This window comes from Carcharhinus amblyrhynchos, chromosome 1 (assembly GCF_965287045.1).
Source record: "Carcharhinus amblyrhynchos chromosome 1, sCarAmb.v2.hapA, whole genome shotgun sequence".
NCBI lineage: Eukaryota > Metazoa > Chordata > Chondrichthyes > Carcharhiniformes > Carcharhinidae > Carcharhinus > Carcharhinus amblyrhynchos.
Window position 1 is genome coordinate 161,986,062 of NC_137324.1, and position 24,121 is coordinate 162,010,182.

A 24,121-nucleotide genomic window follows, 5' to 3' on the forward strand; every position below is an offset into this window, starting at 1 on the left:
GCTGACTCTCCACTATCAACACCTTGGGGGTTATCATTGATCAGAAACTGAAATGTATTAGCCATATAAATACTATGGCCACAAGAGTATGTCAGAGGCTGGAAATATTGTGGAGAGTAATTCATCTCCGAATTCCCAAAAGCCTGTCCACCATCTACAAGGCACAAATCAGGAGATTGATGGAATACTCCCCACTTGCCTGGATAGGTACAACTCAAACAGCCACTTTCAAGAAACTTGACACCATCCAGGACAAAGCAGCCTGTGTGATTGGCACCACCTTCAACATCCACTCACATCACCACTGCTGTACCTTACTGTTGTGTACCTTCTACAAGATGCACTGCAGCTATTCACCAAGATTCCCACAGTATCACCTTCCAAACTTGTGACCTCTGCCACCTAGAAGCTCAAGGGTGGCAAATGTACAGGATCACCATCCCCTCAAGCTATGCACCATCCTGTCTGCGTAACATATCACCATTTCTTTACTGCTGCTGGGTCAAAGCCCTGAAATTCCTCCCTCCCTAACAGCACTGTGGGTGTACCTACACAATGTGGAGATGCCGGTGTTGGACTGGGGTAAACACAGTAAGAAGTCTGAGTTCTGCACACATGAGGACAGTCTCAACAGGGATGTTGGGTTCATGTCACACTATCTGTAACCCCCATGATTTGCCTAGATTTGCTAAACCTCACTTACTGTACTGTCTGGAGACCATACACATCTCTTTAACCTGGGCTTAATGCTCCTTCCACTCACATTGTTGGCCTCTTTAAGACTTGAATAGCAGGTTAGGTGTAAAGATTCGCATTCTAATCCGTAATCTGTAAACTGTCTGTGCTGTTACATGCTCTGTCTGAGGCCAGAATTCTCCATTCGCCTAACGAAGGGGCAAGCCCCAAAAGCTTGCGAGTTTACTATCAAATAAATCGGTTGAACTTAAACCTGGTGTTGTCAGACTTCTCACTGGGTGTACCTACACCGTATGGACTGCAATGGTTCAAGAAGGCTGCGCATCACCACTTTCTCAAAAGCCAATTAGTGATGGGCAATAAACAGTGGCCTCGCCAGTGATGCTCACATCCCGTGAAACAATGAAACCAAACTGGTGAATTATGATCCCTACCTGCTTTCAATAATATGAATAAAAGTATTACAATTTGGATAGTGTAAACCACTGTAAATGTTGCCTTTAAGATCAGTAGGTGAACAGCATTGGAAAACTAGATAGAGCGGCAGACTGCTGAAAACTGGTGTGCCTCATTGCTTGAGCAAGTTACGTCATTCATTCGGACTGCAGATGTCTTCCATGGTGCAGTGACAATATATATATATATATATATATATAATTATAGCATTCCTTCAGGGCAGCGGGAGGCCATTCAGTTCATCAAGCCTGGACCGACAACAATCGCACCCAGGCCTTATCCCCATGTTTTTACCCTGATAACCCCCTGACATTAAGCAGCAATTTAGTACAATAATCAACCTAACCCGCACATCTTTGGACTGCAGGAGGAAACCAGAGCACCCGAAGGAAACCCACAAAGACACAGGGAGAATGTGCAACCTCCACACAGCAGTTCTCCCTGTGTCTGCATGGATTTCCTTTGGGCGCTCTGGTTTCCTCCCATAGTAAGAAGTCTGACAACACCAGGTTTAAGTCCAACCAATTTATTTGATAGTAAACTCACAAGCTTTCAGGGTTTGCCCCTTCGCCAGGTGAATGGAAAGTTCTGGCCTCAGACAGAGCATATAACAGCACACACAGTTTACAGAGTCATTCCACATCATTCTTCCCATAGTCCAAAGATGTGCAGCTTAGTCATATTGGTCATACTAAATTGCCCCTTAGTGTTACCCAAGGCCGGAATTGAACTCGGGTCCCTGGCGTTGAGAGGCAGCAGTGCTAACCACTGTGCTGCTCTCATAATCATGCATTTTTCCACACTGGGGACTCCTTTTAATAACTGTCATGGGGAAAGAATTGTGTGTCAGTCTGTCTCACTTGCATTTGATTATTTAGGCATTGTCACAATTTATTTCTTTTAATATTCTTTAATTATTGAAGGATGGGATCTGGCCAGGCTCGGCACACCACTGCGGACATTTGCATTTCAATCACAAGCCAGATCAGAATATGTCGTCTCTCAGTGTTTGCTGACGTGCGCCAAGTCTCAAAGACAGAGCATTTTCTGAAGAGCAGGAGGTTAAATGCTATGATTTTCTCCGATTCACCTCTGCTGTCACCTTTTTGATTTCTGGTTCAACAAAGTCATTCTTGTTAACAGCTTAACAGGTAATTTCTTCCTCCATTGTAAGTAGAAGTGACAGGATACACTGCTCCGCGGATAATGTAAAGGACAGTATTGTTTGCTTGTGACACCTATCTAGTCAACCTGCTACTAGAGCACCTGCCAGGCACAGGAAGCCCAATATTAATGCAGTCTCTCTGCTGGCTGAAGTGAGTGAGTCTCTCATATGTTATAAAGAGATTTATGCAGCAATATTCCCTAACAAGATTCATTACAACCAAAATCCAGGGAACGCAACAAAACAGAATTAGATGCCAAACAAATCCAGCTTCTATTCAGTTTACACAAAGCAAGGCTGGATCCCTGTAGTATAGCATTGAAAGCAAAATTTGAATTGAAAGCACATTTTGTGAGGACATCATAGGAAGGAAACTTTGATCATGTTACTCTGCTCAGATATGCACATTAAAAGGAAACTCATAAATCCCACTTTTAATGTTCCCTCATTATCAATACACCTGAAGGCACTTCAAGCTGCTGGGCCATTCCTTTTAGTTGAATTCCAACCCGAATCAGCTCTGATCTGTTAAAAAAAAGGCAGCCTAATCTGATTTTCGACACTTGACTGACAAAGCTAATTAACTACTAGAGGAAGATCTTTGGGGATGAAGAAGATCTTCCTGACATCAGAGCGAAGGGAACAAAAACAGGATTGAAGCACTCATCTTCTTTAAGCTCAAAGGGAAAGCACGTCCCTTGCCACATATTTAATTAATTAAAAAGCCTGACAAATCCACTCTTCGCTCCAATAACTTTGTCGACATTTAGATCTATATAACTAAACAAGGTTGTCCATCTTTCAGCCTGAAATGGTCCGAATTCCACTGCAAGTATTTTAATGGTACAGCCATACAACACGGGTATTGTACAATCTGTACTTTTACGTGGCATTTTGAGGTGTGGTCCCTCCGACTCTTCTAGTTGTGTGCTTCATTTTTATGTTTCAAATTACATACCCTCTTTTTTGTGTCCCGTGCTTATTCTGCAGGCCGTGGACTGTAACATCTGAATGGGCAGGGCAGAGTGGGGCTGAGCCTTCCCTTGGTGACTCTCCCATTCTATTTTGAGGCAGGTGACTGAGTTGGAGGACTTCTTGTTTCTTGTTCCCTCCCAGTTGGCACCTCAAAGCAAAGAAACAGCAATGCAATGGATCAAATGCTGTTTCATTAGCCATCAGACAGGCGGCATAGTGGCACTTCGGTTAGCACTACTGCCTCATAGCTCCAGGGACCTGGGTTCAATTCCCAGCTTGGGTCACTATCTATGCTGAGTCTGCACTTTCTCCTCATGTCAGCATGGATTCCCTCCAGATGCTCCAGTTTCCTCCCACAGTCTGAAAGGCATGCTGGTTATGTGCTTTAGCCATGCTAAATTCTCCCTCAGTGTACCCGAACAGGCACCGGGAGTGTGGCAACTAGGGAATTTTCACAGTAACTTCATTGCAACTTCAACTTACTTGTGACACTAATAAATAAACTTTAAACTTACTATCAGCCTATTTTTTTGCAAGCGTGCATGTATCAATTTCTCTTTCCTGGATTACCCATACAACCAACTGGGCTTATCTGCCAAGTTAAAAAGTGAGGCATAAGTTGGTTCCATTCACCACCCTAAGGCACCACTTTAATGTGTTCGAAATCTTAGCAAGTTTTAGTACATTTTTCTTTTTAGTTTTAATATTTATTCAAAAGGAAGTTCAAATGGGTTTATTATATGAGTGACAGCTTTTTGGTAATGATTACCTTTTATCATCATTACTTTGAGTTCCAGTGTTCTTGTTGCTGATTTTCTAAACACATATGGTAATGTGTGCAACCATTTTTTTTGATATGTGCTTCTGGCAGGCAAGGCTCTAAACACCTGGAGGCAACATATCATTCAGAATACCTGGCTCCAGCTACAGAAAGCATCTGCTCAATCCCCTGTCAATTATGAAATTCCTTATTGTACTTATACTTCAGCTCAGAGCTTCTGAGTTTCTAGTAGGTGTTGTCCATCAACACACCAGAGACTGAAGAATATTTGGGATGAATAATCCCGCATGTGGTCAGTTCACAGGCTGAACCTGTTCATGAGGAAGAGAAATGGGTGACTCTTCACTGTGCAAGAGGAGACTACGGTCATTCCCTAAGATTGCTGAACCAGATATTGGCAACACATACTTATTACTGCGACAACAACTTAAAGAAGGTGTTTTCAAGCAAAGCTACAGAAAATGATTGCTGAAGGTAGGGAAGTAAATTTGATTTGATTTGATGTATTGTCACATGTATTAGTATACAATATTGTTTCTTGCTGCTATACAAAGCATACCATACATAGAGAAGGAAAGGAGAGAGTGCAGAATGTAGTGTTACAGTTATAGCTAGGGTGTAGAGAAAGATCAATTTAATGCGAGGTAAGCCTTTTCAAAAATCTAATGACAGCAGGGCAGAAGCTAGTACATGACCTCAGACTTTTGTCTTTTTTCCCCAATGGAAGAAGGTAGAAGAGAGTATGGCGAGGTTGTGTGGGGTTCTTGATAATGCTGGTGCTTTTCCAAGGCAGGGGGAAGTGTAGATGAAGTCAATGGGTGAGAAGTTGGTTTGCGCTGGGCTTTGTTCATGGCTCTTTGCAGTTTCTTGCAGTCTTGGTCAGATCAGGAGCCATACCAAGCTGTGATACAACCAGAAAGAATGCTTTCTATGCTGCATCTGTAAAAGCTGGTGAGAGCCATAGGAATTTCCTTAGCCTCCTGAGAAAGTAGAGCCATCAGTGAGCTTTCTTAACTATAGCCTTGGAGGGACCAGGACAGGTTGTTGGTGACCTAGACACATGAAGCTTTCGACCATTTACACTTCATCCTCATTGATATAGACAGGGGCATGTTCTCCACTACACTTCCTGAAATCGATGATGCAGAATCTAATGGTCATAGGGGATATCATAGTCAGGAAAATTAAGAGATCACTTTGTCGTCACAACCTAGAGTCCTGATTAGTGCATTGTCTACTCATACTTAAATACAAGATATAATGGAACTGATGCAAAAGACTTGAAGAGGGAAAGAAAATAGACACAAGTTAGAGTTCATGTTTGAACAATAACTCAGGAAGGAATACAATATATTCCGTCAGGTTAGTTTCAAGAATAATGCAATTCATTCAAGAGAAGAATCTCAATGACAATGACATCAGAATTATTTCTTGCAGCATATGTTAAGAATACAATGATATGATTTGTAAATAAATTGCTAAAAGAAGTGGTGGAGAAGAAAGGTTCAGATTCCTGGGGCATCAGGAAATCTGGGGCATGAGTGACCTTGATAAGACAGTCCAGATTCAGTTGAACAGGGCAGGGCATAATGCTCTTCCTGAGAAGGTTTAAGCTCACATGGCAAGAAAGGGGAGGGGCAAAGAAACAAGATGCAAAAGCTGGGAGGAAAACAAAAATAAAGGAAATGGTGTAGGAAGGGGAAAAGCAGCAAAATATGAAAGAATATATTGAAAGATTAGTATTCGTAACCATTGCAGGTGGGAGTGGCATGGTGGCACAGTGGTTAACGCTGCTGCTTTACTGCGTCAGGGACACAGGTTTGATTCTCAGCTTGGGTCACTATTTGTGCAGAGTCTGCACCTCCTCCCTGTGTCTGCGTGGGTTTCCTCCAGGTGCTCCAGTTTCCTCCCACTGTCCAAAAGATGCGCGATTAGGTGCACTGGCCAGGTTAAATTCTCCCTCAATGTACCCGAACAGATGTCGAAGAGTGGTGACCAGGGGATTTTCACAGTAACTGCATTGCAGTGTTAATGTAAGCCAATTTGTGACACTAATAACTAAATCTGAAACTTGAGAACAACAATCAAAAAAAAACTAACAGGATGTGAAAGGGTGTAGCCCAAGCAAGACACAGTCATAATTTACAATAATGTGGTAGGAACATGCCAAGAGTTCTCTGACAGTGAAACATGAGGGAGGCAGTCAAACACTGGGGATAGTAGACAAAATATTTACTAAGATCAGAGGTCTGAGTTATGAGGAACAATCAGTGAAATTTGGGGCTTTTCATTTTTAAAAGCAGGCAACGAAGAGATGATTGGTTAGAATTGAATAAAATGATTTAGAAAAAAATAAATCGGCCCAGATACTTGGAACTAAATTGCATGAATAATACAATGGGACACTGGGAAAAAAATAAGGACTTACCAATAAGATTATGAAGGGAATAGATAAGAAAGAAGCGGGGAAGTTGTATCCACTGGTGGGTGAAACTAGAACTAAGGGGCACGACCCCCAAATAAGGGGAAGCAGATTTAGGACTGAGTTGAGGAGGAACCTCTTCACACAAAGGGTTGTGAATCTGTGGAATTCCCTGCCCAATGAAGCAGTTGAGGCTACCTCATTGAATGTTTTTAAGGCAAGGATAGATAAATTTTTGAATAGTAAATAAATTAAGGGTTATGGTGAGTGGGCGGGTAAGTGGAGCTGAGTCCACAGAAAGATCTTATTGGATGGCAGAGCAGGCTTATGGGGGCAGGTGGGCGACTCCTGCTCCTAGTTCTCATGTTCTTCTGTTCTAGTAAATAAATACATTGGTGGAAGGAAAATATCCTGGAATTGTTTAAGACCTAATTAGATGCTGCAATAATGGGCTTTAAGATACTTATGGATGTGTGGACTAAGGTAGATTGAACAGCTAAAGTGATATTGGCTGGAATCTTCGAGCTGTTCACACTGATGGGATGTTCTGGTTCTGCTGATGGCACACCCCACAGCGTGGGTTCAGGTGCAGTCAACGGGAAATCCCATTGACAGCCATGGGACCAGACGTTTCTGCAGTCAGTGAATGGCAGACCGCGCACCTCCGTGAGGAACGCACCACGGGGAGGCCAGAGAATCCCTCCCTTTCCCCACTCCAGCTCAATGTATCCTTGGGAAAAGGGGGAAAGTTTCAGTAGAATCAGGTTGCCAATCTTTCAAAGGTGGCTGAGTTACACGTATGCCGCTAACACAATGTACTCTGAATAAAACTGATGAACTGGAAGAACAAATTTCCATTTTATTAAAGCGTTAACAGGAACGTGGCTCAGACTAGGGCAAGGCTAGAAAATAAATACTCCTAGTTACTAAATATTTAAAAAGGGTTAAAGCAATGAAAAATGTGTCCGCATTAATTAAAGATTTTGTTACAGTATTAGAATGTAAGGATGACGTATAGCGCAAAAAGAAATGTATTCAGAGCTAAGGAATATGAAGTGAACTATAACTCTCCTGGGATTATGTTCTAGCCTGTCAAATCAGATAGGGGAAGAGATATGTAGGCAAATTGGAGAAAATGCAGAAATAATCGGGCCATAATAATGGATCACTTTAATTATCCAAAGACGCAGCGGAGTATGAATAACCTAAGTGGCCGGGATGGTGAGGATTTATACAATGTGTATTTTTTAGATCAGCAGGATTCGAGCACAATTCCAATCCAAAAAGGAAAGAAGGGACACTACAGTTCAGACTTGAAAACAGAGTGGAACAAAAAGGCAATGTAAGGATGGACCCCATTTATTCAATATATATAAATGATTTAGATGAAGGAACTAAAATCACTAAATTTGTCAATGACGCAAAGCTGGGTGGGAGAGTGAGTTGTGAAGGGGATGCAGAGATGCTTCAGTATGATTTGGACAAGCTGAATGGGCAGATGCATGGCAGATGCAGTATAGTGTGGATAAATATTGGGTTCTCCACTTTAGTAGGGAAAACAGGTCATAGTCATAGAATCATAAATGTTTACAGAATGGAAGCAGGCTCTTCGGCCCAACTTGTCCATGATGCCTTTTTTTTTAAAGCGTAAGCTTGTCCCAATTGCCTGCCTTTGGCCCATATCCCTCCATATCCATCTTACCCATGTAACCGTCTAAATGCTTTTTAAGAGACAAAATTGTACCTGCCTCTACTACTACCTCTGGCAGCTTGTTCCAGACAGTCACCACCGTATGTATGAAAAAATTGCCCCTCTGAACACTTTTATATGTCTCCTCTCTCACCTTAAACCTATGCCCTCTAGTTTTAGACTCCCCTACCTTTGGAAAAGATATTGACTATCTTGCTGATCTATGCCCCTCATTATTTTTTAGACCTCTATAAGATCATCCCTCAGCCTTCTATGCTCCAGAGAAAAAGTTCTAGTATGCCCAGCTTCTCCTTATAATTAAAACCATCAAATCCTGGTAGCATCCTAGTCAATCTTTTCTGCTCTCTTTTTAGTTTAATAATGTCCTTTCTAATATCTGAATAGCTCTAGACTGGGAGGTGGGGAATGTGCAATAAGACCAGAGTGTCCTTGTACTCCAGATGTACTCCTTGGGATGCTGAAGATAAGCTTCCAGGTGCAGCAGGTGATGAAGAAGGTAAATGGTACGTTGGCCTTCATAGTGAGAGGATTTGAGTACAGGAGCAGGAATACCTTGCTGCAGTTATATAGGTCTTCGGTGAGACCTGAAATATTGTGTGCAGTTTTTGGTCCCTTATCTGAGAAAGGATGTTTTTTGCTCTGGAGGGAGTGCAATGAATACTGATACCTGGGATGGTGGGAATGATGTGTAAAGAAAAATTGAGTCAAGTGGAAATCTATTTGCTGGAATTTTGAAGAATGAAGGGGAGATCTCATAGAAAGCTATTACATTCTAACTAGACTAAACAGGGGAGATGCAGGAAAGATGTTCCCAGTGGCAGGGGAGTCCAGAACCAGGAGTCACAGTCTTAGGATATGGATAAACCATTTAGGACTAAGGTGAGGAGAAATTTCCTCATCTGCGAAGTTTGTGGGATTTGTGGTAGCCTGTGGAATTTGCTGCCTCAGAAATGAATTGAGGCCAAAACACTATGTTTTCAAGAAAGAGGCACAGTGATAGTGATTAGCACTGCTGCCTCACAGCGCCAGGGTCCTGGGTTCAAGTCTGGCCTTCGGTGATTGTGTGGAGTTTGTGTATTCTCCCTGTGTGGGTTTCCTCTGGGTGTGGGCTTGCTAAGTTGACCTGTAGTGTCAGGGGGATTAGCAAGGTAAGTACATGTGGTTACAGGGATAGAACGTGGGTGGGATTGTTCTTGGTGAGGGCTCAATGGGCTGAATGGCCTCCTTCTGCACTGCAGGGATTCTGTGGACTTAGATATATCTTATGGGGCCAAAGGAATCAAAGAATATGAAGTAAAGCGGGAACATGTTACTGAGTTGGATGCTCAGCCATGATCAGAATGAATAGTGGAGCAGGCTCGAAGGGCCAAATGGCCAACTCCTACTCCTATTTTACAAGTTCCTATGAATATTCCTGGAAAAAGTAAAGGGAGTGCAGCAAAAGTAAGAGTTATTTATATATAGAAATATTAAAATTAGACATAGGAATATAGCAATATAAAAGAAAGTCAAGTGGAAAAAGTAATTTAGAGAGGAGGCAAAGATTAATTAGGAAGGATGAGGGTCAGAATTCTGAAATTCCCACTCTGACAGCACTGTGGATGTATCTACAACACAGGGACTGTGGCGGTTCATGCGAGCAGCTCAACACCACCTTCTCAAGGGCAATTAGCGATGGGTAGTAAAAGCTGCCCTAGTCAACTATGCTCACATTCCATGAACAAATATATATGTGTAAAAAAGACTATGTGGGAATAAAGACAGGACACTCATATAAAAGGGAAATATATCATTTTAGTACAGGACTTATTCCTTTTGATCTCTATCACTCTCTGATCTTTTATACAGTATGATTAAAACAGCACCCTCAATAGATATTCATGGAAGCATTCTACATTTGTTTCTTTGATATCCCAGAAGTTTATTCTAAGTTAGGTGATTAGAATAAGAGAATCATGAAACGGTACAGCACTGGAGCCATTCAGCCCATCAGGTTCTGTGCTGGCTCTTTTGAAGAGTAGTCCAATTAATGCTCCCTTCCCTATTCATTCCTCATTTCCCTATAAATGATTTCTTCTTCAAATACTTATCCAGCTCTATATTGAAAGCAGCGGGACTATGTCCACTACCGGGTCAGACACTATTGTTTTTTAAATATTAAACATGCGTTGTGTTCAAAGTTTTTCTTCTCTTCATGTAGCCAGTGATTCTCTTGCCAAACATCTCAAATTTCTTTTTGATGCAGCAGCCACTCAAAACAAGGCGGGGGGTGACCTTATTGGCTCGCTGTCCTGATCAATCAGAGTGGCCAGCCAGGAAGGGCACAGGAGAGGGAAAAAAAAAAATTTGCGCCGGGCATGGCGGGAGGGTATTCGTTCCGGGAGGGACGAACGTGCAGGGGATGGTGGGGTGGGGTAGCTCAGTGGGGTCAACCAGGGAACTCATCGGGAGAGTCCTGGTGCCAATACCCCATGTTGGAGTGGTGAGAGAACATCCCGCTGATGATTGGGGAGGTGGGACAGGGGGTCCGATGTCCATTGTGGGGAGGGGGTGTGGTGTGGGGGAGGTGGTGAGTGGTGGCAGGAGGTCTTCTGGCTCACTGGGAGATAGAGGCGTCCTGTGCAATGGTACCCTAATCAGTCTACAGTTAACTTTTCTTAAGCTTCCCCCCCACCGAACCCCCAACCCGCCTCCCTCCATCCACCATCAGTGCAAATCTTCCAACTGTCAGAGAAACCGCCAAAGTGTTGGAAGATTGCATTGCCGAAATCGCCCAAAAAAAACAGTATGGAACACTTCCTTTTTCAGACTTTTTTGACACTTTCCTTGGGAAGATGGCCCTTATTATCTTTATATTTACTTAATTTAGACTCTTTGTGATTTTAAAAGCCTCCATCAAATTTCCTCTTAGCCTTCTCTGCCCTAAGGAGAGTAATAACTCAAGATTCTCAACTCTGGCCACATAACTGCAAAACTTCGGGTGGGATTCTCCAGCCATGCTCACCTCAAAACTGAAGAGTCCCACCTAAGAGTCAATGGAACTCTGCACGGTCCTCCCTTCACTATGATTTCCATAGCGGTCAAGACAGGTGAATTCCTACGCCCCCATCTCTCAAACCATCCATCAATAAATCTCTTAATCACCCCCTTCTGCAACCTTCAAATCCTTCCGAAAGTCTGGTTGCCAGAACTGATACAATACTCCAGCTGGGAACAAACTAATGATATGTTTAGATTTAGCGCAACTTCCTGGCTTTGGTAAAATCCCATATGCTTTATTAATTGTGTTGTCAACCTGTCCTGCCCATCATCAGGCAGCTGTGTACAAACACCCCCAGGTCTCTCTTGTTCAATGTGGAATTCATGGAATAGAGTGGAAGATTACCTTACTTACATTAACTATTGTTTTTTTTTGTTTCTGGCAGAGACCAATTAAACAAAGAATGGAAATTTGGAAAGGCGAATTGCATGGCAGTGATAGTTACATATCTGCCAGCTGAACATAACATTTTTCTGATCCAGTTTATTTTAGGCTGTAGCATATGTTTGTGCTACTGAGATAGATTTTGATCATAGTCTGATGTGCAGTGTTCAGTGATTTCTTTTCAGGTATTCCTGCCAGTTAGGAACTTGTACTGTTATATCTATTCTAATGTCATTCTATACTTGCACTCTTGAAGGTAATTGAAAACTGCTAGAGATGCCCTGGTTCTTTTTAAAGTTTATTTATTAGTGTCACAAGTAGGCTTATATTAACACTGCTGTGAAAATCCCCAACTCCCCACACTCAGGTCCACTGAGGGAGAATTTAGCACGGTCAATGCATCTGACCCACACATCCTTCAGACTGTGGGAGGTAACCGGATCACCTGGAGGAAACCCAAGCAGACACGGGGAGAATGTGCAGACTCTGCACAGACAGTTACCCAAGCCGGGAATCGAACCTGGGTCTCTGACGCTGTGAGGTAGCAATGCTAACCACTGTGTCACCACGTTCTCTGATATTTCTCCCCTCCCTTCTCATGGTGGTAAACACCTGATCATCACAGAATGCCTGCTCGTGGAAGTTTTTTGTCCATCCAAAGGATTTTATTGTTATTGATAGAATTTGCATATCTGGATAAATCATGATACCTACAAAGGTTGTGAAATACTAACCTCCATGTATCCAAGGAGTCATGAATGCATCCATCAGCTGCAGATCTGATTGGATAGAGAGGTATTTGCCTAATTTGTCATAAAATTTTCCGACTTTTTTCCGACTCCGAATCGTATAATCTCCTGAAGAAATGAAGGCTTGAGTTTGGCATACTTCGTACTTGCACAATTGGCAGGTCCAGAGGCGGCTACAATCTCCAATTCTGGCCACAGTCAGTATCCGAATGTGATTTTACAATGGCTAGCCAACTAAGGGTGTTTGAGTGGCATTATCAGCCCTTCTTTGTCATCCAGTAGCCAATCCTCCAGCTGAGCTGGAGCCCTAAACAGCCTTGGCAGCTGCGAGTGTCGCAGGATTTGTGCATCATGGGCGCTGCCAGGGTACCTTGCGTAGACTTGCAGAATCCATGTCATGCAGTCTGCCCTTGCATGGAGTGCAAGTCCTTCCTATTCACAAAAGCACCCGGCTGACCCGCTGGTGCCGTGATCGCCACATGAGGGCAGTCTAAGGCACCCTGGAAGTGGCGTATCCAGCAATTGCAGCAACGCCTCTGGCTTGCACAGCTTGGCTGGTATCTTCCATCTGATAATCAATGAATGTCCTGACCTGTCTGGAAAGAGCATAGCTTGATGCAACTGTGGACAACTGATTGGGACACTCCACACAGATTCCCTCATTCAAGCATGGACAGATCTGAATGCAAAAGAATTGAGGGTTACTGTGACATTCAGAGGCATTGGTTGCCCACCCACACAGTTGGAGACCATCCCCAGCCCAATCATTTAGCAAATGAATGTGATTCAGATACAGATATAGTGATTCAGTATAGTGTTGTCCTCTGAAGTCACAGAATCATAGAATCACAGAATCCCTACAGTGCAGAAGGAGGCCACTCAGCCCATCAAGCCTACAATGACTCGTCCCATTTGCTGTCCCTGCACCCCCTGTGTCCGTGCCTCTTCTCCCACAGGTCTCTCCCTGTGATGCTTCCTGCGGATACCTGGCTTCCCCGCTCTTTTGCCCCTTTCTCCCTCTTCAAAGAAATCCCCTTTCAGCCTCCACACCGCCAACCCTCAGCAGAGCACACAATCCTCACCACTGAATGTATTTAGGACAGAGATAGATAGGTTCTTGGGTAAGGGGATCTAAGGTTACAGGGAATAGAAGGAAGAATGAAGTTGAGAAACTTACCAGCCATATCTGAATGTCAGAGCAGATTCAATGGCTCAATGGCCTTATTCTGCAATGTAGGGATTCTGTGGTTCTATGTTATAGTCTTATTTTATGCTGAATTACAGATGGTACTACCCCATGCACTGAAGGCTGAACTTAGCAGACAGTTATCCTCAAGACAAAGCCAACAAAGCAAGTACATCAGAAGAAACCACTGGAAAGGGTGTGAAATCTCCACTATGAAGCTGCAGCAAACTCTCACCTCAACTCCTAACAATTCATACAGCCAACTCTTGTCCCTTTTTATCCCATCCTTGGATGAGAAATGTGATTAAAAAGAATCGGCTATCTGTCCATGTTGCCCATGCGGTGAGCACTGAATCGCAAGGGCTACATTAAATTCAATCCAATTAGTTCTCTAATGAGTTTAATTGCCCATTTAATTGTCGGCTCCTGCCTTGCCCAAGGACCATAATATGCCGCACATGCGCGATGATGGCAGGACACTCTTCTCACATGAGATTGTGTTGGGTACACGCCTGTTTAAACAAAATAAAATTCTGGCCTATGTTTTAAAATAGAAATGATGTGGAGATACCAGCGTCGGACTGGGGTGGGCACAGTAAGAAGTCTCACAACACCAGGTTAAAGTCCAACAGGTTTATTTGGAATCTGATGAAGGAGCAGTGCTCCGAAAGCTCGTGATTCCAAATAAACGTGTCGGACTTTAATCTAGTGTTGTGAGACTTCTTAAAATAGAAAAAAAAATTATCTCTTGAAAAATGGCAAAATAGTTGTTGCTATAATTTAGAAATAGGTCTATATATTAGAAATGGACAAGAAATCTGGTGAACCATTTCCATTTTTGATTGCAATGTGGAAGTAGTCAACATCCCAGAGGCTTTCTATCTTTTTAAGAGTGAGAGTTGACTGGCAGTGATTTAATTAGAGAATCACCACCCCTCAGGCATGAATAACCTCATCCGGTTTTGGAATTGAACCTGTGCTGTTGGCATCACTCTGCATCACAAACCAGCCGACCATTGTTGCCAAGTGTATTTGTTAAGAAATTGTTTGCTCTGTAATAGCCGACAACATACAGGCATATGAATTAGGAAAAATAGACCATTTGGCCCCTCGAGTGTGCTCCACCACTCAATAAGATCATAGCTGATTTGGATGTGGCCTCAACTCCACATTTTACCTCTCTCCACTAACCTTTGAATCCCTTGTTAGTCAAGGATCGTTTTAGCTCTGTCTTAACAATTTTCATTGACCCTATCGCCACCATTGTCTGAGGACGAGAGTTCCAAAGATTCGCCACCCTCTAAGAGAAATAATTTCTTCTCACCTCCAACTTAAATGGGAGCCTCCCTATTTTTAAACTGTGCCCCCTAGTTCCAGTCTCTTCCACAAAAAGAACATCCTTTCAGCATCCATCTTGTCAAGTCTCCTCAGGATCTTATATGCTTCAGTAAGACTATCTTTTAATCTTCTAACCTCCAATGGATATAGGCCCAACCTCTGCCCCCAACATCTGCCAGTCAAATGGACCTGCTCTGAATGGGTTCTAACACATTTATTCTTTCTTAAATAAGAAACTCCAGAACTCCAAGTACTCCTGGTGTGGTTTTACCAGCATCCTATAAAACTGTAGCAAAAAAAATCCCTCCTTTTATATTCCAGTATCTTGGCAATAACCAACTGGGAAACTGTGATGTTGCCATACTAAATGGTCACACTATCCCAGACAGTCTTCACAAATTCCTTGGAATCCATTTGACTATGGAAAATGTGGACTGGAAGCTAGGTGAATGGAAACACATTATTTAGCAAACTGGATTTAGCACTTGGAAAGTGTGGGCCATTATGTCCCGAATTATTCCATTAGTTATATATGCAGAAATAGCTTTCATGTGATTCATCATTGTATTTCATGCGCTGTGGAGCTCTGGAGTTGAATGGTAGTAAGTGATTATCGAGTTATCCTTTGCCCGATACATGAACAAAGCACTGGTTTCTAAGTGTTTCATGCTCATTGTTACACGCTGTGATTGCAATAGTCCTGCTGGGTGGTGTGATTTATGTTGTAATCAAAGTGAGAATGTCATTGCAACTGAAGTAATGTACTGATTTATTTTGGACTGATATACAGAGTTGGATTTTAATTCCCCAATCCCCAAGAAGGGCTTTGAAAATGTCCACCAGAACCCAAATTTGGAGCAATTTCTGTAAGGACAGGCTGAAGGTGCAGGTAGCAAGTTCACACACAGCAGTCCCCGTTGTGCCGGTTCCATTGCAGGACTAGGAATCTCCGAGTCCCTGTAATGTAGGTGTAGCCGGGTCAGGTTCTGCTGGAGTAATGAACCATGGGGAGCCCTAGCCTGGAGTCAGCATGCTGTTAATAGCTAAGTTAAAAAGGATTTTAGCTGTTGTTTCTCAGGTTTTTTTTAAGTATTTAAATATGTATTTATGGCTTTTAGATGACTTTAAGTATGCATTCAATGCAGAGATTGATTGTAGGACCCAGTCTCTTTCCTCTTGAGAACAATTAAATTAACCAGCATTGCATAAGAGTTCAGATACAATGGAGACCTTTCTACAAGTGATAAAGTCCCCTTTTGCATTGTACAGTATGGAAAGTCAGACATGGACATATGCAAGGGATGCTTTGGCTTGATTTTCCTATTGATATAACATCTTGGCATCTGCTGAGCCTTTGGAGCAATCCACTTGATACAGAGCCAATTAGCCATTTAATAATGCAGGTAAGTCTTTGAAATGCTTCTAAAATTAAAGGAAAACAAGCATTTAACATGCCCTGTTTTGAGAAATGCATACTTTCGGAGAATGGGAAATGCATTTCCTGGAGAGTCATGGGCCTTCCATGCATTGGCCAAGAGATGTCCACACATGCACAGTTCAGGGTTTTTATGTTCTATAGACCAGGAAGTAGCCATGCACACCTGTGCAGAGGAAAAGAGATAGAACAGTGGGAAAAACAGATCAGATGACCATATAACAGCACCATTATGCTAACTACGCTACCGGGGGCAAGGCATGGGAGCGGGACAGAGACAGGTCCTGAAAGGAAGTGACAGGCAAGGACAAAGATAGGGATCAGAAAGAGATCCCAGAAATAAACAGAAAAGAAAGGGCCAGGGCAGTAGGTTCTGAGCTTGAGAGATACAAAGAGCAGACTTGAAGCAAGGCGGCTTTGAGAAAAGCCCTGATGTAATATATTTAACTTTTCTTGTTTAATAATTATTTTATTCTGCGTGTTAGAAGTTCAGCATTCCTGTGAATTTGTTCAATAATTTACCTCCATGGTTGTTTAAAATAACAGTTAAGATCTATCAAGTCAGTTTCTACTTTTGGATCTGACTTGTCCAGTGTTAAAATCAGCTGGGATCACACACTTTGGAAAAAGTAATCTCCTCACATTCTCATAAAACTGTCAAGCAAACACAACCAGTGAAATGTCATTGAAGAAACTTTTAATCCCCTTTACACTACTTAATTTGGACCAAGTAAACACATTGGGCGTTGAAAAATAGTTCAAAGAAAGATAACGTCATTACAAGCTCATAAAAATGTCAATAAAGAGCTAGTAGTCCTCTTTGTAACTGTATAAATACTCCCTACCAGGCTGAGTCCATTAGTCATTCATGGAGCTCAGGCAAATATTCATACTGAGGCCACCTGGCAACCATATCAGGAGAAGCAGGCTAAAGATGCAAATCTGGCTCATATTCTCACTTGCCCAATATATGTTATACTTTTTAATCATAGATTATCTGTGAATCTTTTTATAGCATTTCTTCATCTGAATATTAGAGTTACAACCTTGCTTTCTTTGCATGCTATTCCATAGCATATTGTAATTTTCTTCTTCAAGATCTACAATGTTTCATTGTATAGAAAGGAATCTCAATTTCTTTTTTTGTCCATCACTAGATTATTATTTTACTTACTTAGGTTTCCCTCATGTGCTGATTTAAAACTTCATTTTTGGTCAAATACTGCCTGAGAGACAGTAGCACCAATGAAAATGAGACTATTCTCAAAAGAATAGTGTTTTACCTTTTGATTCACTGCAAACTATTTTGCCCATTAACAATGACATTCTCAGGTCATACAATTGTAGCCTATTATTCTTTGTATTTGCATTTAACAATCATTCAATATTTAATAATGGAGCAATTAGCCACTTGAAATCAATTTCAAATGTAAGGACAGAGGTGAACACAAACTACTTGGACTTTTATAAGTGCTTTCTCAATCTTACATGCTTCTCATTCACCTTTTCCAAAACTACCTACTTTTCCAGAGTACCCTTAAGAGCAAAGATAATCATTGGCTTTCTTTCAAGGCTGCAAATTTCTCCTTAAATTTCTCCACGCTGACAATTCATCTCCCAGCTTAACAAACATGAGAGCTCATAAATTTCTTGCTCATTACGATTGAGATCATACATTCAGCTGCTTCTGTTATTGTCTCTTTCCATATGACTGATTCTCTGTTTCTCCCTAACTTCTATCTCACCCCCTCTCCTGCATTCTGCAAGCACATCTCATCCACAAAAACTGGCTCCTGCTCCTTGACCACTTGTTTGTTAACCATGCATTCTTCCTTCCCAGACAACATACTGCTGAGATGGAAGGCAATGGTACAATCAGACAAAGTCAGCATGGATTTAAAAAGGGAAGTCGCACTTGATGAATCTATTGGATTTTTGTGAGCAAATAACCAGTAGATTTGACCAAGGAGAACCAGTGGATGTGGTTTATTTAAACTTTCACAAGGCTTTTGACAAGGTCTCACATAACAAGGTAATATGTAAAGTTAAAGCACGTGGAAATGCAAGTAATGTCTTGAGATGTTTAGAAAGCTAGTTAGCAAATAGGAACCAAAGAGTTGACATAAATGGGTCTTTTTCTGATTGACAGTCAGTAACTAGTGGGGTTCTGCAGGGATCTGTGCTGGGATTCTAACTGTTCACATTATATATTAGAAATTTGGAAGACGGAACTGAATGTATTATCTCCAAATTTGCAGGTGATACAAAGTTGAGTGAGAGGGTGAGTTGTGAGGAGGACACAGAGATCCATGATTTGGACAGACTGAGTGTATGGGCATCTGCTTGGCAGGTACGGTATAATGTGGATAAATGTGAGGTTATCCATTTTGGTAGCAATAATAGGAAGACAAATTATTACTTGAATGGGTGTAAATTGAGAGAGATGGGTTCTCAACAAGATCTTGGAGTCCTCATGCATCTGTTGCTAAAAGTAAGCATGCAGGTACAGCAGACAGTAAAGAAGGCAAATGGCATGTTGGCCTTCATAATGAGAGGATTTGAGTAAAGGGATAGGGATGTTTTGCTGCAATTGTACAGGGTGTTGGTGAGACAACATCTGGAATATTATGTGTAGTTTTGGTCTCCTTCTCCAAGGAAGAATGTCCTTACTATAGAGTGAGTATAGCGAAGGTTTACCAGGCTGATTCCTGGGACAGCAGGACTGTCACATGAAGAGAGATTAAATTGGTTAGGATTATCTTCATTGGAGTTTAGAAGAGTAAGAGGGGATCTGATAGAAACTTATAAAATTCTGACAGGGTTAGACAGGGTGGATTCAGAAAGAATGTTCCCAATTGTGGGGGAGTGCAGAACTAGGTGTCATAGCTTGAGGATAACGGGAAAACCTTTCAGAGCTGAGATGAGGAGAAATTTGTTTACCCAGAGGGGGTGAATGTGTGGAATTCAGGACCATAGAATGTATCTGAAGCCAAAACATTGTCTGATTTCAAAAATAAATCATAAATAACACTTGGGGCTAAAGGGATCAAGGGATGTGAGGGAAAGGGGGATCAGGATATTGAGTTTGATGATAAGTCATGATCAAAATGAATGGCGGAGCACACTCGAAGAGCTGAATGGCCTACTCTTGCTTCTAGCTTCTATGTTTCTATGAGTTGTAACTAGTGGCCTCTGTTTCATCAATCTCTTCTTGAAAAACTGCACCCCCAACTTTTCTGTTCTCTTAAGCCAGTACCCGTCCCCAATCTCCTTTCTCTTTTCAAAGTCCTTGAATATGTTGTCGCCACGAACCCCAACTACTTGTACCAAAATTTCCTGTTGAATGTCTCCAATCAGATTTTCAATCGTGCTGTGGCATGAAAACATTCCAAGCCATAGACATGATATCTTTATGGCTGTGATTGTGGTACATTATCCCTCTTCAACTCATAGAAACATTGAAGATGGGAGCTGGAGGCGGCCATTTGGCCCTTTGAGCCTGCTCCGCCATTCATCACGATCATGGCTGTTCATGCAACTCAATAGCCTAAACCTGCTTTCTCAGCATAACCTTTGACCCCATTTGCCCCAGGTGCTACATCTAGTTGCCTCTTGAATACATTCGATGTTTTGGCATCAACTACTTCCTGTGGTAAAGAATTCCGCTTTTTGTGTGAAGAAATGGCTTCTCATCTCCGTCCTAAATGGTCTACCGTTTGACTTTATGCATTCTTTGACACAATCTTCCTTCAATGCTCCATTGTTCAGCCACTGTATCTTAGTTCAATCTTCACCTACCCAATGGTAACCAGTAATGGCTTATCATCCCATTCCTAGACTGTTTGTTACCCCTTGAAGTCTCTGGATCTATCCTTGCAACATTCCCCACCTCAGCTCTTTCCAATACACATGTTGTCCTGTGGGGTTGTCATCCAAGAAAGAGGTCCACCAAATATGGCCAGAACTCTCCTGGCATTCTCACCCCACGCTGTTGCCAGTGAGAATTTGGTGCTCAGCTAAATCTCTTCCCTGCAGCGGGACTGAGAATCCCAGCTGTGAGCCAAGTTGGAAAATCCGGCTCAATATTCCTATTTCGAGCTGATTTCAGCTTTCTTTGTAATTGAAAATAGATGGGGAGGAGATTGTATTTTAAAATGACATAATAGCGGTAGTCAGTAGTTCAGCTCTTTACTAACATGTGTGGTCTCTCTTTTCGTGAAGTAGACTGCTCCAAATTGCTTGCCATTACCAGATACTGATTATTAAGAGAATAGCTGTAACTGAGTTACTTAAACTGATATGAAGCAAAGACATATGCAGGAATAAATCAATTCTAAACAAGCTCTCATTTAATAACAGGGAGAAGTGGAGGAAAGACAGTGTTTTAACACAATATATTCTAATTATATCTAGTGTAACATTTAAAAAGTGATTTATTTCATTAACGGTGACCATCCAAAGTCAAAGCATCAGTTTCTACATGTACATTAACGGCACTACCTCAAAATCATTGCCAAAGCTCTCATCTCAACCTCTGCGCTGTCTCCTAATTACCAGGTACCAGGCTATTTATCTGACATCTGGATTTGGCAACATGTGTGGAGAGAAAAACAGTGGGGGGACTTTTCCGGCCACTCCCGTTGGTGGGATCTTCCAGTCCCGCCGATGATGCCATGGGTTCCCCAGTGAAAGAAGATGCAAACAATGTGAAACCCCGTTGACAGTAGCGGGACTAGAGGTCTCACCATCGGCTAATGGCAGGCTGCCACTGCTAAACACGCCAGCGGCTGGGGGAGTGAGGGATTGGGGGGGTGGGGCATGAACGGTTATTGGGGGTTGGGGTGAGGCAGGGGCACATGGAGGGTGGTAAGAAATTCCATACCCAATGTTAACGTTTCCAGTCAAATATGACTCTTCGTTAAGGAGAGTCCTGTTCGACTGGAAACATTGATTCTGTTTCTCTTTCCACAGATGCTGCAAGACCTGCTAAGTATTTCCAGCACTTTCTGTTTTTATTTTAGATGTCCAGCATCCGTGCTATTTTGCTTTCATTTATGTCTGACATCCAGCGCTGCATGAGTAACGTTTCTTCCAACTATAATTTAAGAAGACTGAAGCAATCGTCTGTGGCCCCTGTCACAAATTGCGTTCCCTCGCTACTGCCTCCAACCCTCTGCTTGACATCTTTCTGAGGCTCAAACAGACTCTTTACAACCAGTATGTCATACTTGGCCCCAAGATGAGCTTTCGACCACATATCTACACGAACAGTAAGATCGCTTATTTCCACCTCCTTAATGCCACCTAACTCCCATGCTTCAACTTACTTGCTACTAAAACACCCATCCAAGACTTTGTTACGTCCAGACTTAACTAATCCAGTGCACTCTTAACCACTCTCTCACACTATGCCCTGCATAAATTTGTGGTCATCCAAAACTCTGTTATTATATCTTAACTTACACCAAATCACATTCATCCTTCACCCTAATGCTCACTGACCTACATGGACTCATGATTAAGACATACTTCAATTTTAAAATTATTATCTGTTATAAGTCTTCAGAGGCAGAAGTTCCTTCACCAAAATCCCTTTAATTACAATTCCAATAGCAGTAAACAGAGTGCTATCAATCAGCAGTCTACCTTGGGTGTACCAGAGGAACTGACACTCCTGGTTAAATACTAGGAAAAGACTCCCTGATTGGCCCATCAACTGACTCCTTAAATTCATATTCCAACAGGCCAACTCAATGGCATGATTGAAGTCATTACATTATCCAATGTTCAAACCCCTCCAGGGCTATGCCGTTGTTGTTATAAAGACAAAAAATGCTGGAGAAAATTAGCAGGTCTAGCAACTTAGTGTCATTGTCATAAACTGGTATCATCACTCAAAGAAATAGGTCTGTGATTTTGCAGCTGTGACTCAAGCTCGAAACTGGGTTTGACAGTGAAGACTATGCGGAAGAGAGAGGAGATCAACAAGTTTTAGTCTGAACTGCCACATTCAAAATGGGCTGGAGGTGCACTGGAAACTATATTGACTTGGGTGTCTATCACTCACCCAAAGTACCTCATCGATACAGGCATTAGGCCATTTGGCTTTAAGCACCATTATGCTCGCTGCCACTGAGTTTTCTTACAACTTTGGGCCTGAGGCAATTTCCAAAATGGAAAAGCCGGTTAGTGCAAGAGTTGGGCTCAGGTGACTCCCTCACTCCCTTCCTGGCACTCCTCAACGGTCTGAAGGCCACCTATTCCCTCTCCGCCTGTACTTTCTTAACCTGCAATGTCACTGCCCTCTTAAACATGCTATCCATGTGTTCTTGGCCTTGCAGGAAGGCAGTCAATTCCACTCCCCAATCACTCTCTGAGTAAAGAACCTACCTCAGACATCCCTCCTATATCTCCCACCATGAACCTTATGGTAATGCCCCCTAATAACAGCTACATCCATCCAAGGAAATATTCTCTGAACGTCCACTCTAACTATCCCCCCCATCATCTTATAAAACTCTATTAAGTCACCCCTCATCCTCCTCCACTCTAAAGAGAAAAGCCCTAGCTCCCTCAACCTTTCCTCATAAGACCTACCCTCCAAACCAGGCAGCATCCTAGCAAATTTCCTCTGCACTCTCTCCAATGCTTTCATATCCTTCTTATAGTGTGGTGACCAGAACTGCACACAATATTCCAAATGTGGTCTCACCAAGGTCCTGTACAGTTGCAGCATAACCCCACGGCTCTTAAACTCAAACCTCCTGTTAATAAACGCTAAAACACCATAGGCCTTCTTTACGGCTTTATCCACTTGAATGGCAACCTTCAGAAATCTGTGGATATGAACCCCAAGATCTCTCTGTTCTTCCACACATTCCTCAGAACTCTGCCATTGACCCTGCAAAGCTCATTCAAATTTGTCCTACCAAAATGAATCACCTCGCACTTATTAGGTTAAACTCCATCTGCTATTTTTTGGCACAGCTCTGCATCCTATTAATTTCTCACTGCAGCCTACAACAGCCCTCCACCTCATCCACTACTATGCCAATCTTGGTGTCATCAGCAAACTTACTGATCCACCCTTCTGCCCCCTCCTACAAGTCATTGACAAAAATCACAAATAGCAGAGGAGCCAGCACTGATTCCTGTGGTACACTGCTGGTAACTGGTCTCCAGTCTGAAAATTTTCCATCCACCACCACCCTGTCTTCTATGAGATAGCCAGTCATTTATCCAATCAGCCAAATTTCCCTCTATCCCACACATCCTTACTTTCTTCATGAGCTGATCATGGGGAACCTTATTAAACACCTTACTAAAATCCATGTATATGACATCAACTGTTCTACATTCATCCACACACTTAGTTACCTCCTCAAAGAATTCAATCAAATTTGTGAGGCAAGACTTACTCTTCACAAATCCATGTTGGCTATCCCAGATTAAGCTGCATCTTTCCAAATGATCATAAATCCTATCCCTCAGGATCTTTTCCATTAACTTACCGAACACCGAAGTAAGACTGACCAGCCTATGGTTACCAGGCTCATTCCTATTTCCTTTCTTGAACAGAGGAACAACATTCACCACTCTCCAGTCCTCTGGCAATATTCCCATGGATAGTGAGGACCCAAAGATCAAAGCCAAAGGCTCTGCAATCTTCTCCCTTGCCTCCCAAAGAATCCTAGGAAATATCCCATCCGGCCCAGGAGACTTATCGACCCTCAGATTTTTTCAAAATTACTACTACATCTTCCCTAAGAACATCTACCTCTTC